General features: G+C 27.5%; 1 protein-coding gene and 1 long non-coding RNA gene across 2 annotated transcripts in view; both read right to left on the bottom strand.

The window, feature by feature from the left end:
- Positions 1-4,064, bottom strand: part of LOC107451361 (citron rho-interacting kinase) — a 30,072-nt gene extending 26,008 nt beyond the window's left edge. The window contains exons 1-2 of the mRNA XM_087158620.1: positions 3,826-4,064; positions 2,924-3,038 (exon numbers count right to left, since the gene is read on the bottom strand). The gene's annotated coding sequence lies outside the window, so the exon portion shown is untranslated. The remainder of the gene's footprint in view (positions 1-2,923; positions 3,039-3,825) is intronic.
- A 2,463-nt stretch (positions 4,065-6,527) lies between these two features.
- LOC147812713 (uncharacterized) lies at positions 6,528-10,234 on the bottom strand. Its single transcript, XR_015432357.1, has 3 exons — positions 9,730-10,234; positions 7,958-8,160; positions 6,528-6,679 (listed from the first exon to the last, which is right to left on the bottom strand). It is a non-coding gene; the product is annotated as an uncharacterized LOC147812713 (long non-coding RNA).
- Positions 10,235-16,228: the final 5,994 nt, after the last annotated feature.

Raw genomic sequence — 16,228 nt, 5'->3', positions numbered from 1 at the left:
CCTTTATTAAAGATCCTTGTGAAAAAACACATTTTTTTTAGTATTAGTATCATCCAGGGGTGCCACTCTAAAAAAATTCCAAGACTGAACTTATTTTTTGACTAAATAATACTGTCTAGCGTTGTTTACCAAACTTTTAGAAATTTATAGCTCACTGACACCGAAATTTTTATTTCCTTGATAATAGCCTGGCCTACATATTAAATCATTTGATTATTTTTCCTATAATTTTTTTCCCCTTATTTTATGTTTTTTTAGCAAACAAAAAGAAGACAACAGCTAACCTTGTATAATTTTTTACAATTATTACTGAACAACCCGAAACCATTCATACCTCTATTTGTCACTTCATTGTTATTTATTTTTTGTTCTAGCATTATAATTTCTTTCTTTGTTATTAAAAAATCTTGATTTAACTTTGGTCAGCATGACAATAGGTTAAGGTGAAGGAATCAAACTCGAGCAGATTTAGATTCAGCAATAGTACAAATTTAATTACGCAAGTAGATGAAGTTCACTTAATCCTATTTCTCAAGACTTTAAGAATAAGATTTAGTGAAGCTGACAAAAAGAAAATAAATAAAAGTCTTGACATTATTACCATATCATATGTTTTCATTAAGATACAATATTATTTTTTATTTTGACCAAAAAAAAATTTTTAATTTCCAAGGAAAAAAAAAAGAAAATTTTATTTAATTGATAGAATTTATTAGTCCATTGATTTTTCTCAAGACTGACGCAGAAAAGTCCCAGGGGCACCGAAAAATAAACATTTCATCAAAACGATTTAAGATTTTTGAAATTTGTAAATATACATTTAAATCCAATAAACAATCCATTATCTATTTAATATTTAGGTTATTCTTACAAAATTGTATAAATAAAATGTCAGTGAAAAAGAAATGCTTTCTCAAGAATATTTATTTCCAATTACAACATATTAAATAAATGATGAGAAATATTAACATTTATAAAAATATTTGCAGTAATATTTCTCATCAAACTTTTCAAAATTCTACAATAAAGAAATGTGTTTCTTTAGCAACCATTCTAAACATTTATATTTATTCAATGATCATTATTCATTTTTATTTAAAAACAAAACTATAATTTAGCTAATTTTATTCGTTTTAATCTAATTAATACACTAAACAAATTCAGAGCTAGACTATAACACGGCAAATTCAAATTATTATTGACATGAAAATAAAGAGTTTTATATCTTAAAATAATAAAAATTCAAAATATTAAAAAATATAGCTTCAAATTTATCACTAGTTTTGGGGATTTTTTTAAAGTTCATTTAACAACTAAGTGAACTTCAATAAAACAAAAGAAAAAGGGAAAATTAGGAAAATCTAACAAATTATTAATGATTTTACTTAAAATTAGTTGGAAAAATTTAAAAATGGGATAAGTTTTTGTTAGGTAATAAATAATTATGAAAAAAATTGTTTAATAAATAACAATAAAAGTACAGAACTCTATTATATTATAACCATAATTTTAATTGCATCTTTTTTTAACATTTGGAAAAGAATCTAATGGCTGACATAATAGTTGTCATAGATGAACTACTCTCACATAAGTTTAAAACTCTGACAGAAAGAAATACAAAAATAAATAAAAAATATTATAATTATAAACTTTCATATATTTTATTAATGTATTTGAATGCTACTTTATTACAAATTCAGAAAGCCTGTTTTTCTGCTGTTTTGGTTCATTTCTTAAAAAAAAATTTAAAATAATACTTTCTGCTTTAAATTTAAAGTAATTAAGCTATAATAAAATGTAATCATGAAAACTTTTTCAATTATTAAATAATATTAATAATAATCAAAAAAAAAATCTTCCAAAACATGCCAACATGGTAAAAAAAAGAATAACTAAAGATTTTTAATTTGCTTATACATTATTAGCAACAAAAAAAAAATTTAATATCAAAATGTTAGTTTATTAATAAATATAAACAAATGAATTAAAATGAGGGAAGGGTATATTTTAGTACTAAGTTAAAAATAAATAAAGAATAAATTATTTTTAAGAGATTAATTTTAACATGATGAGGCCTTAAACATTACAATGCTCATAATATATATTACTGCATTGAATTAAATAATATACATAGAAAATATTTTATATAATTTGTGAATATTTTTCAATAATTTCGAATTATTCTCTTTTATGTACAGCAGCTATGTACAGTGCATTACACTTGGAAAATATTAAATTCTAATTCCATACCTACAATTAAAATTTATTAAAATTATTAAATTAATTATTTAATTGACATCAAATTAAAATTATTTAAAAAGAAAAAAAATTGGAAAAGTAAACAAAAAAATAAACTGTAAAATTCAGAAAAGTACCACACTTCCATTAATGCTTTTGATTGAGGTAAGCATAATCATTATTATGTAATGTATTATGTAACAACATTATAAACAGATAAACTTTTTATCTCAACGCAATCTATAGTTACATTTTTTATTAGTCATGGTCGGTATTATTTTAAGAATTTTTGAGGCATCATGCTTTAACTTTACTCACATAAATTTATTTTTAAATATATTTTTGCAGAAGAGCAATCATACATTAACATTCAAAAATGACAAGTCACACATTTATTTAAAGTAACTTAGACTCACAATAATAATTAAACTCAAGTATTAAAAGATTTTAATGAAAAAATTGACTATTTTCCATTTAGGTATATTGAAATTAAGTATTTTTATAATAGAAAATTAAGTTTTTTAAAAGATTTTCTCTTAAAAAAACCAAGCTTGGTTTTAAAAAAAGGTTTAAATAAACAGTGGTTTAAAAAAGTCAGCCCTGTACAAGCTTATTGAAGATAAAATTTAGAAGATAATAAAAAAGTTTAAAAGTATAATAAATCATTATAGAAAAAAAAACTTACCACCATGTTCACCATTATATAGACGAGAAATCTACACCAATTTGTCTCCATCCAAGTCCTTAACAGAACAATGATTCAGCAGCTTTCGAGTTATAGTTGATAAATCCATTGGTTGCTGCAAATGAAAATAAGTACTTAAATTAATATCACCAATATTAAGAAAACGTAAATTAATTCTATGAACATTAAAAGTTTATATATCTGACTATGATGTGGACTTTATGTTACATTCAACAAAATTCTGAAAATATTATTCCCTTTTACGTTTTGAAGGAACCACCAGCAGCTGTGTACAGTGCAAAAAAAAAGTAAATGTGAACACACTGAACAACTTTTGATCTGATTTTTCACATACATGGACTATTATATAGGTTCTTAACAAAAAAATTTTTAAACATTATATCCTGATTTTTTAAGCTAAATAGAGATTCTTAGAGCTTTCAAGTTTTTCTCTAAAGAGTATAAACCATGTAAAAACAGAATTTTATTTTGATTAAAAATAGTAAAAGACTAACAATAACCATGAAAGTATTAAGAAAAAAAGCTTAAAATAAAAGGAATATCACGAAGTTTTTTTCACTTACTATAATTAAATTAGCATTTATACAGTTTTAATAGCTCTTACTTAATAACTATCACTAAAAATCTACCCTGATACAGATATTTACAGAGCAAATTTGCAGAAATATCTTCATGATTGTAAATCAGTCAGTAACCACAATGGAACTATAGATTATTATTGTTTAATTTAACACATAGATTAAACAAAAATTGCAAAAATAAGGTACTTATAAATCTGAATAATTTTAATTAAATTTGAATTGCATATGATATTCAGAAAATGTGAAATAAATCCTTATAAAACTTTATAATTGAGTAACTGAAAAAAAAAATTTCTTTACTTTTCACTCTTTGTGGTGCTCTTATAATTTTGATCAGAAACCAGTTTAGTTTATAATAATTAGCAGATGCTGAGATAACTCACAACTTCCAGTGGGATCTGGAAGATTTCTGCAATTAGAAAAACTACTACCATTAAATTTGATATTAAACTTATGAGCGGCTAATCAGCAGCTCTGAACAAATTTTGAATTTTTTAGTTTGCTATAATTATCAATCCATCAATCAATATAGTTTAACTTCTACTTCAATTTATAGATAATATATTGCAACATGTAAACATTTACTTCAACTTTTACCTTTGAATAAGTACTGTAACTTCGATCTTCAGTATGATGTAAACAAGATGTAATTCAATAAACTTAGCTATAATGTTATCTTCTTTAATCATTCTAATTTATGATATCCAACATCATAACAAATTGGACATTAAATATTGTTTACATAGCACACCTCACATCTAAAACCAGAGAATCAACATCAAAATATTACGACAAAAAATCTTTAATAATCATACAAACCTAGAGAGAGGCTGATATACCTTGAACATAATTATCTTTAAGAGAATGCGTTGTATCATCAGAACATTCTGACATTTCTTCTCATCATTATCTTCATCATAGCACTTTAAACTTTTCATAGCCATCCTAGTCACTTGTTCTATCTGAAAGCAGGAAAAGAATATACAGTCAAACTCCTCTTTAATGTGAATCCTCTGAATGAGAAATATGTGATTGGTACAACTCATATAACTAACTTTTAACGAGCAAACCCAGGGTTGCCACTGATATATGTAAAAAAAAAAAATTCCATGTGTTTTCTCTGAACATATGATAACCAATATATTAAGAGGAAACTCACTGCACTCTGGTAAACTATATTAAGATAAAAATGCTAGTTTTAGTTGCTGGAAAAATTTTAACAGCTCAGCATAAAACAAATAATACTGTAAATTAAATAATATAATATAGCTGATCTTTAAATATCCCATAGATTGCGATTTGTGAGCATTTTTTAAAAAATAAGAAATAAAATCCCATGTTTTTTCCTCTGTTTGTTAAAAAAAATTCCCTGCCTTTTCTCTGCTCTTTTAGCTGATTTTTAAATTCCCTGTATTTTCCAAGTTAAGCTGTAGCAAATGAAAAAAATTAATAAATAATGAAAGCAATAACTACAGATGGGAAGAATTTCAAGTTAATTGTGCATGATATATTAGGAGGAGACCCACAATCACTGTACTCTTCTGTGTTAGGCTAACTATACCAGCTTTAATTGCAGGAAAAACTTAAAGAAATAAGAAACAGCTTAACAAACTAAAAACAAATAATGCTACAGTAAATGAAAGCAGAAATATGCACCTTAAATATCTCTAAAAAGTCTGCTTTGAGTGGTCACCACTTTTTCAAAAACAAAAACGAGAAATGTGTTTCTTGTATTTTCTCAGTTAGTAAGGAAAAACTCTAAAAGTTCCCTGCCTTCCCCTGCTTTTTTTTAGGTAATTTTTAAATTTACTCTATTTTCCGCGTTTTCCATATTCTCCCCGTGGAGGGGCAACTCCGACCTGTAACTTAATGCATAATCTCTAATGATTTTTTCATGAAAATATTTCTCAAAAGCACTCTGTTTAAAGCGAGCAAATATTGTGCTCCATTAATGTTCGTTACAAGCAACACTAACATTAAATTATAAAGAATACCACTGCAATTAAAATGAAAATTATAAGCATAAAAACCACAAGGTTACTTGAACAAATTATATTTAGGCAATAATACTCTAATCTCAATCAAACAAAAAGTTAAAAAATAAAAATATACTTACGATTCCTATATTCACACCGATGTGCTCTTTTTAAGTTCTCTTTAACATTAGTCTATCAATCAAATTTCTTGTCATGACTTATAGTCTGAAATATAAAAAAAAATAATATAGCACAAATTTACATTAGCACAGAATAGTAATTTTGCAGACCCATTTTTTCCTTAAAAACAACAATTCTAGCAAAAAATAAATGCTTAAATTTTAAATATGAACAAATTTTACAAATCATGCTGTTAAGTAGTTTTTAACAATTAAAGATTAATTTTTTTAAACAAAATTTGTTTATTCAATTATTAATCAGAGATTTATGAATAAAATACATATTTTTCATAAATATCCTACAATGATATTACTTATTCGGTGATGCATAGCAAGAACTAAATACATATTTGTGAAGCAAATTGTTCTAAACAATATGTTTGGATGTAATAATAATCTGATCAAGCAAACAAACAAAAAAAACTACATACACATCTGATGAAACCTTTTTTTTTTAAATAACTATATTTTTAAGTGATATATATATGTATATATACACGTAAATATTGGGGGGGGGGGAAAGAAGCTTACGGAATAAAAGTGTAAATATACGCATTTTATAGAGTAATATAAATTTGAATTAAATATTTCAATTAAAGAAATTTTATTATGTTTAAACAAAAACCAAATTAAAAGAAATGTTTTTATTGTGTTCAGAAACTCCTGTGGGCCGAATGTGACCCTCTGACCGCAGGTTGTGCACACCTACTGTAAAATGATATTTTGAAAGACATAATAAAATTAAATTTCTTGTTTTTTTTTTAACCTGAAATTTATTTCAATTACTTTGAAAAACACACTTCTCTAAGTTAAAAAATAAAGTAAAACTCACCAGGTATGAGTACTTCTTTATGCCCCCAATAAAACTTTTGCTTGTGATCTCCGTAAACGGATAAACCATGGCTGCCACTGAACATTCCTTTCTGGAACACACATAATCAAAGTCAAGCATTCCTTGAAGGCTCGAGTCTGCATACCCCACACAATAGCTCTTGTACCCTTTAAAAAGAAAGAGAATCTGTAGAAAACACTAAAATAAATTGAAAAAGTGAGTTAGTAAAAGTTGCCAACGCATCATTAAAAAAAAAACTTAGTAACGTTTTCGGTTGATCCAATGGGGCATAAAAAAACCTGAGAAAATATAGCTAAAAAAGACTCAAAAAATTAGCAAAACTATAGATTTTGCTGACTGATTTGTGGGTATGGTTGATTTTCAGGTATCATAACTTAATTAATAATTAGCCATAAATAATTTGCATATTTGAGGTTAACCTTAGGAACCATTGAGATTGACTCCTAGTACGCGAAAATCTGATCATTTGAACGAAAGGTATTCAGGGTGATAGTTTTTTTTTTGACCGACTGTACATATAAGCAGGAAATTCAGAAAATTCTCAGGGTACATAGCCAGATTTTTCAACACAAAATAAGCACCTTTTAAGTACTTTTTTAACACTCAAGAAATATTTTTAATCACTTTCCAAAAACAAAATCATAATTAGGATCTGTGCATTAATCAAAATTATTATTTTCTATCATTTAAAGTTCTTAATTTATAAGCAAAAAGTCAATAAAATTCAAAAATATTTTCAAAAATGTTGCATGATCATGATAAAATTACTAGTTTCTGACAAATATTGCACAGAAAATTGTGAAAATCATGCTTTTTTTGTAATTTAGAATGACAATCGACACGGCAAAAAAAAAAAAAAAAAAATTCTTTTTAAAAGATAGAAAATTAAAAGTATATTTATATTAACAAATAATATTAAGTTTTATAACTAAATATACACAGTGCTAAAGAAAATACTTTTCCAATTCAATTTGAATATTGTTTATGCAACTGCATCTATTCAAATGAACTGTAATTTGCTTTACAAAACTTGAAATTTTTAGCAAAATTTTAACTAATGCTAATGAAAGGTATACTTTAAAGGGAGAAAAATAGTTTTTCTACAAGAATCAATAAATTTGTTACATTTTTTAAAAAATTTTAAGTAACCAGTATTATTTTATTACTTATCAAACATTATAATAAAATAACTCTTAGAGACTATTATCAAACCTACACTTTATAATGCATTCAGAGCAAAAGAGAAAGCAGCTTAAATAAGTGTTTAACTATCAAAAATTACAACTCCAAAATGACACTAGGACACCAATTTAGTACCTCTTCTAGACATAATTCATTCAGAGCACATAAGAAATTAGCCAAAGTAATGTGTTATATTTTAACGATCCTTATAATAGCAACTTTTAAGAGATTTTTAAAAATACCTTTTCTTTGTATATTTCTTTCAGAGCAGGTAAGAAATTAGTTTGTATAACTTCAAACAAAGATGTCTCGCACTTTGTATTACTATCCTTAAACTTGTCTACAAAATTAGTCCAATCATCCGGTGTATTGCATAACAACAGACTATATAGATGTTTCATAAGCCTTCAAAATTTTCCTCTGATCACCATTATCTTCAAGATCGCTGTAAAAGAATGACTTTTTAAAATACAATTACATAAAATTTTAAGAAGTATTCAGATAAATTATAAAAAAAAGAATATATTTATTTTCAGAATCAAATCTATAATGTGTAACTTCTCTTTTAAACCATTACTAGGTTATAATATTTTATATTATTCTTTAAACTATGTTTACATTTGTTATCTTATGCCTATATTATTTACACTAATTTTTATTATTTATATTGTGTTTATATTCTTTTTTGATAACATCGCTTTGGTTTGAAAATATAAAGTTCCTTTTTTGCTTAAATTAACATCGTAGACAATTACGGGTTTTCCCAGCTATGTGGAAATCCCAAGACAGCATGAACGCTTTTACAGATTAATTACTCGTGAAGTACGTAGAAAGAAAAATATATTTATTTCATTATAAAATAAGTTTTTTTGTTGGAAAAAACTCTGCAGCTGTGGATTTAAGAGATAAGCTTTAAATTCGCAGAAATTAAGATTATTTTTCCTCTTTAAAACACAGTTGTACTAAGAAATTCATTTGAAACTTTACTTTCTTTTATTAATATTAATGTTTTTCTGAAAAAGTTAGTAAATAATCCTACATATTACTAAGATATGTGCATGATATTCAAAGCAATATTAACTTCAAGAGCTGAGAGAAAACTTCCGAAAAAATATGCAGCACCACCAATATGAGTGTATTTTTCAAATAACAAGTAGTACAGTGCCGATAGAAAAAAACTTTATGAATTATTCTAGGTTTCCCAGAAAACACTATCTTTTAAATTAGTAATAGTACTAAATATAATCGTATATAGGTACAACGCATTTTGAGTAAATTTGGAGCCGTATACAGTTGTACCAATATTGTACATTTTTATAACACAATTAGATACATAGGATAGATAAGTGCAGGAAAAAGTAGCTTCACTGTCGAATATTTTAAATATCCTGAGTTGCCTTGAGCAACGCATTATGCCAAATAATACGGATTATAGTTAATCTTTAATAGAATGAACTAGTAAAAATGTACTTTGCTTTATCTAACAATGAAAAGACATCAGGTAGGACGACAATTAATCTATACATACAATAAAATAAGGAATTTGTGTGTGTGTATACTGGATTTCAAGTATAACGTAAGCTCTAAAAATACAAGATTCAAAGTGAATCTAAATAAGTAAAATTATAAACAAATTACAATTAAATTTTAATTAGTGCTGACTTTTAAGTTACGAAATCAGACACAGAAACATATTTTCTGCAAATTAACATAGTTTTCTTTACATATTTCGATTGACCCACAAAATGTTAAAGAGATTGAATCATAAATTATGGGAGGGGGGCTAAGAAGTTATTAGGCGAAAGTCCCAAAAAAACTCGCCTCGTAAAATCGTGCCTCAAAAGAATAATTTAAGATAGTCCATAGACTGATTCTAGAGAGCAATAACTAATTTTACTCCGTTGCTAGGTTCCGTTGCTCCGTTCAGGCAAGAGGAAAAAATTAAATCACTGATATAATAAGATGGATAAACCTAACAAAGAAAATCAAAACAGGATACAAAAACTTAACTGACCAGAGAAGATAATCACCGGGATGAGACATGCACCAGGATGATCAGCACATGCCCTTATAGGAAACAACTTTCGGCTTCCTCAGTCTGGGTTTCAATTCCAGCATTCGAGCCACCGATATTTTTATTCCTATTTCTGCTGTATATTCCCTCAGTCTTTCAGCCTCACCCCTTCTTCTCCCCTTTCTCTCAGATTTCACTGAGCTCTGATAGGTTACTGAGCTCACAGAAGACTCAGAGGAGCTCACGCAGGGCTCGGGGAATTCGGACGAGCTTGCAGAGAAATCAGATGAGTTGACAGAGAACATAGATGAATTGTCACCTATAAAAGAAAAATTAAACGAGATGATAAATAACATAGGAGGGGAGAGTGGCAGGGTAAAGATCAGCTTATTATAACCAGGTAGAAAAACTATATTATCTAACATTAGAAAGATGCAATTATAATACTGCCATGCTAGACTCATGAATCCCATCTTCTAATATTAGAACTAATGTAATATAGCATTAAATTGTATTCAATCTAACATTCGAGCTTATAAAGTTATCCATTTCATTACTTATGGTCCAGTGACATTTTTTGTGAAAGGGTTACCCCATATTATTAATAAACAGACATTTATTTATGGAAGAAAATAAATTAAATATTACTTAAAATATCATTTTCAGCCAATGCCATTTTAGCCAGAAAATATCATGAGAAGACATCCAGAAAATAACCTAATGAGTTGGTGACCAATATCAATAAGTTCAAAAAAATGCCATTTAAGACAGTTAAAAGTCACATTTTGGAAACTTATATTTTACTTTGATTAAATCATATTTTTTGAAAAAAATTTCAATTAGAAATAATCTAAGGTTGTAAAAATTTAATTAAACCATAAAAATAATAAATATGTGACAACATTTAATTAAGCATACTGACTGAATTGTTTTTTGATTCCTGTGTGGCGCTACTGAGATTTTTTGAAGCAGTTATCGACACCGGGTATCGCAATGTTGTCGACTTTTACTCCGCAACATTCATTTTGCGAACACTACTGACTATGCCAATTGGCATATATAAAATAGGAACACTTACTTAAACTTACACACTTAGGAACACTTACTCAATATGAATCTTGGTCCCGCTATAGCTGGTGATGGAGGAGGAGAAACGGGTTCATGACGAGAAGGTTCCTCAAAAGAATGAGAGTCATCATCAGAATCATCTGGTACACAAGGAGGAGATACTTGTCCATCAGAATCATCTGCCACAGGAGGAGGAGTAGATGCCTGTAAGGAAAATGAAAATTTCTAATTTACTACTCTCAAAAGCATTCATTTATGACAAAACATATTTAATACAGCCAAATAGTATATTTTGTAATTGAGATTAAACCTTTACAGGGCTATTTCTTCTAGAAATGTTATGTTAAGCTTAAAATATTGTCTGGATTGATATTTATTTATGAAACAAAATCCATTCAGCATAAAATTCAGATAACGCTTAAAAGTACATTTTTTTAGTTATTTTTTTTTAATTAGAAAGCGGTTGGGAAATTTTACCTTCTGTAAAGAATTATCAAAGAAACCAAATTTACAAATTGAACCTAGAATAAATTAAACTAAATTTATAAATGCTAGGTTTGTAACCACAGATGAATTTGATGAGAGATGATTAAAAGAACAAACGCACGTGACAGAAGAGAAAATAGTTCCAAAAACTACCTCAAGATGCTAGCTCGCTAACGTCTACTTTTTAAAAACATAATTCTTCTATTGTCTATAATTCTTCTATTTCTTTTATGTTTTTTAAGAAATTGTAAAAGCTATAAGTAAGTCCCAATTCAAACCATTTGTGAAAAATTTCTCCCACTCTACATTTAAGAACTAAGAAAATGTGTGTATATTTCACATGGCCTTATAAAGGAGTTAATCTGCTTATAAATGGTTAATCGGCTTATAAAGGGTTTAGTAAATATTTCTACTACTAAATATTTACTAAAACTTATTTTTGGCATGGAATTTTCTTAGGAAAAACGAATTTTATACTTGTATGCAAATCAGTTTCAATTCACTTAAAAAAAAAAAATTATGAAAGACGCAGAAAGTAAAAAATACCATTTAAGAGACCAAATTTTCGACCATTCTCCTGATCAAACTATTGGGACTGTATTTTTCAAATGGCGTCAGCTCCGAAATTTTGGGGATCAAAAATCCAAATCCGCCAGAAGAAAGTAATGTTTATTCAGCGAAAGTGTGACTTTTGTGTCTGATTTCATATTTTAAAATATTATTTACAAAAATTAATAAACATATTTGATTTAGAAATTCAAACAAACATTGAATCTGTAAAAATTTAAATATGTGTGTTTGTAGACAGTGTGTCCACTGAAGAAGTGCTGTCCTACAAACACACATATATTATAATTACACAGATACACATTTGTACAGGAAATCAAATGAAGCAAATTAGGTTGATTTCTAAATTAAATAAAGCAAATTTTGTTTTAGCTGCTTTAGGCGCTTTTCCATTTTGATTTAATGTTTTAATAGTTTATTTAATTCGTTGTCTCTTTTTCGCTTTTGTAAATTGAATTCATTTTCTGCTTAAACATATACATCATGCATTGAGTCCTAAAACTTGAAAATCCTATCATAGGGGAAAGAAAGTTATTATTTTCACTCAGTGCTTGTGCTCACTTCAATATTTAAGATTATTAAAAAACTTGTGTAAACTCTGAATTAAATTAATTTTTGATTAAACTGAATTATCTGCTAGCAGAACTATGCTATTGTTAAAATAATTTGAAAGTAGTTTAAGATAAATTAGATACAATCTTGTTTTTCCCTCTCAAAGCTATTCGAATGCTGAAATTGTTAATCAATTTTTTTCCAGCCTCATTAGCTTTGTAGGTAAATACTAATTCAATGCTAATTTTTCAGAATATTTCAGAACTAAAATAAGTTTTGTTTTTAAACAAATAGAACGGGAAAAAATGTAATGCACTTACCTTAAGGAAGTTATTCTTAATTTAAAAAGTTTGAAACATTCTCAGATTCCCTTCAAAAATTGTAAACAAAAAGAATGCGTTCTCTAACATTTGATATTTATTGTAATATTTATTTATATTGTTATATTACAATAATTTTATTTTTTAAAATTAAATATTGAACAAAGAAAAAAGAATTTTTTACTTAATTTTTTTCCGTTGCAGCTTTTATCGAAATGCGTGATTAGGTTTTACAATTGCATTTTCAAGTTTGTAAATTAGCTTAAGTTGTGAAGTATTTGAAAATTAAATGAAAATAAATCAAATTTCTCCTGTGAATATAATCTTATGAAATTCAGATTATTGGTTTGATAGGTTATTTTCCAACATAATAATTATCTTCTACTATTTTATCAGGGCCTGACTGTAGCATGATCATAATAATAAATTCTCATAAAAAAGATTTTTTTATTAGGAATTAAAAGTTAAATAAAGTAGTATAAAAGACACTAAATAAGTGATGATACTTACAACTGATGCTGGCCTATCGGGAGATGCATGGGAAGGGCCAGGTTGCTGGAAGTCATCCTGAAAAGTTTTTTAAGAAAATACATGAAAGATAATAATAAAAACTGTATATATAGTGATATTTATATTACTACAATTATTTTATTACAATTCACTAAGACATGCTAACTCAATTTTTATGTTGAGGTAGGTAACTTTTGATAGATGCCGGACAGGTGACCGAGCGGTTAGCGTGCCTGACAGCGAAGCCAATGGCTGCGGGTTCGAATCCAGCTCAGGGCATGGATGTTTTTTTTCTCTCTCTGTGTTTTATGTCCTTTCTTCTGTGTGATTGTATGAATGTAACCCGCCCTATAAACGGGTTTGTGGTTGTATGACGTGGGCGACGCTACTCCACCACCGTGGCTTAGCCATAGGCGCTCACTGGGTAACGCCATTAACCAAAAAAAAAACACTTTTGATAGATCAGGGGTCTGTTTAGAAGAAATTTGGGTCCGTTAACGGACCTTTCACAAAATATCTTTTCATAAAAACGGACCCTTCACAAAATATTTTAACTTAAAAACGGACCCTTCACAAAATGATTTTTCTTTTAATCGGACCCTTCACAAATTTGTTTATCTTCATTATTATTTTGTTAATCGAATAAACCCTTTCCAGGGCAGAAAACAAGAAAGATGGATGTAAACGAATTAAGTTCTGTCTTCGGCAGAGGAATCTTCCATTATTCGTCCGAAATTAATATTCTGCGTTCAGCAGTATAGGCTAAAAACAGGGTTGGCAGGTTTTTGACATGTGACAGTTTTTGACAGTTTAAACCATGGTTTAAACTGTCACGTCAAAAACCTCACTGTCAAAAATGTCGAAAATGTCAAAAACCTATATTCATATGTGAAATTTAATTAATACATAAAATTTATATATTTTTTAAAGGATAGTGTTTCTAAATATGTTCTAGAAAAAATAAATTTAAAATTTTGAAGAAACACTTATATTTTGAATAGTAACCAAAATCTTGTACTTTTGAAAACTCACATCTTTTGTAATATTATGTATTCATTTTCATGTGTTATTGAAAATCTGCAGTGATATTATTAAGAAATTTATTTATAACCAAATTTAGTGTATAGTATAGATTATACTAAAAATTAGACATTTTTAAAGATAAACATTAGCAGTTTTGTACATTAGACATCTTCTTTTAAAGAAATTTTTTTTTTAATATTCTTTTAAATCTTCTTAATAATCTTTTTAACATAAGCCTATTCATTTACTATGCTGAAAATTTAGTTTATCCAAATACTTGTGAATTTCATTTTGCTGAATACTATATAGTTTTGTTGAATATCTAAATATTCAGCTGTTGAATAATTACTTCTTGCTTTCAAGATATGCATTATTTGTATTCTTAATACAAGTGGAGAAAAAAAAATTAAGAGATAAAAATTGTTTTAAAATGATAAGTGTAATAATTATAAATAAATATAATAAACAATATGAATTATATTTATCATTATTCATAAATATAACTACTTTTAAATTCAAATTAACATATTGGATAATAAAGATATTCGGTATAACATTAAAAAAAAATTTTATACACTTGTATCTTGTATCAAGTTTGTATTTATACAACATAACTTGTAAGCTCCTTATAAATATTAGTTTTATGTTCCTTATATGTCAAAAATGCATATTAATAAACTTTTAATTTTCTTAAGTAAGTAAGTCAAAAAGAAAGAAAAAAAATTTTAAATATAAATATTTAAACAATTTTTGTGCAAAATTTTTCTGCACATGCATTTGAATATAAATTTCTGAGATTTTAAATCTGTTATTTTACCTTAATTTTTATAAAAAAAATATTTTAATACCTGCTGATTACCTATAGTATAATTAAATTTCAATATAATGCATGGCAACTGTTGGTAGTTTTGAAGTTTATATATTTTCTTGGCAAACTTCAGTTTTTGACATTTTTGACGGGTTTTTGACGGTTTAAACCAGTATTATACCCTTGTCATGTCAAAAACCACTTTTTGACGTCAAAAACCCAACCCTGGCTAAAAACCAAATATTTGTATGTTCCATCTCTAATTTAGAAGCAGCAATTGTTGTTTATTTTTTTTAAATTTTATTTTTTTAATTATAATTTTACAGTGTTGAGCATAATCTTGTATGTCTTTACAATTTAAAAACTCCTTGAAAAAGTTTTTTTTTTGCAATAACGGACCCTATTTGCACAAATTCATAAAAGCGGACCCTGGTTGAAAGAATGTGAGTAATTTTTTCACAATTTCACGAAAAACGGACCTTTCACAAAATGTCTGGACAGACCCCTGGTTACTTTCTCGAAATTTTAATTTTCAGTTATTCTGGTTGAACTCACTACGCAACAGTCTTTGCAGAAATGTGCAACTCATCGAATGCAATACGTTGAACACGCATTACATCGTCATTTCTGATACAATGTCCTGTTGTTGTTGTTGTTAATTTACGTCGCACTAGAGCTGCACAATGGGCTATTGGCGACGGTCTGGGAAACATCCAGGAGGATGATCCGAAGACATGCCATCACAATTTTGATCCTCTGCGGAGGGGATCCAATGTCCTGATAAAGCAATACATTGTTCTCCCGGTTGTGGTAGAAACAGGTATACGGCAAGTATTGTTCGAAACAAACAAAATAGTTAAAAAAAAAAAAAAAGATTTTGTTAGAAAAAGTCATGAAGTTAAATGCGCAAAAGCGAAAAGATGATAAGCGCATTTTCGATGGCAAAGTTTTTGAATGGTCATTTGACCAGTAATGGCATGTTTAGTGTTAATTTAAAAACTCATTTTTTTAGGATGAATTTCAGCAACAAAAAAAATACTTTTTTATTAGCACTACAGCCCAGGATGTGCCTTAGCCTGCCGCACAATAATTCTCCAGGCAGCTCTTTCCCTGACTTTGGTCTTCCAATTGGAGATCCTTAAATCATTCAAGACATCACCCGTCC

Source organism: Parasteatoda tepidariorum, chromosome 3 (genome assembly GCF_982258835.1).
Source record: "Parasteatoda tepidariorum strain Cologne lab strain chromosome 3, Ptep-v5.0, whole genome shotgun sequence".
Classification (NCBI taxonomy): domain Eukaryota; kingdom Metazoa; phylum Arthropoda; class Arachnida; order Araneae; family Theridiidae; genus Parasteatoda; species Parasteatoda tepidariorum.
Note: the sequence above shows the minus strand (reverse complement) of the source record. Positions and strands in the feature narration are given on the sequence as shown.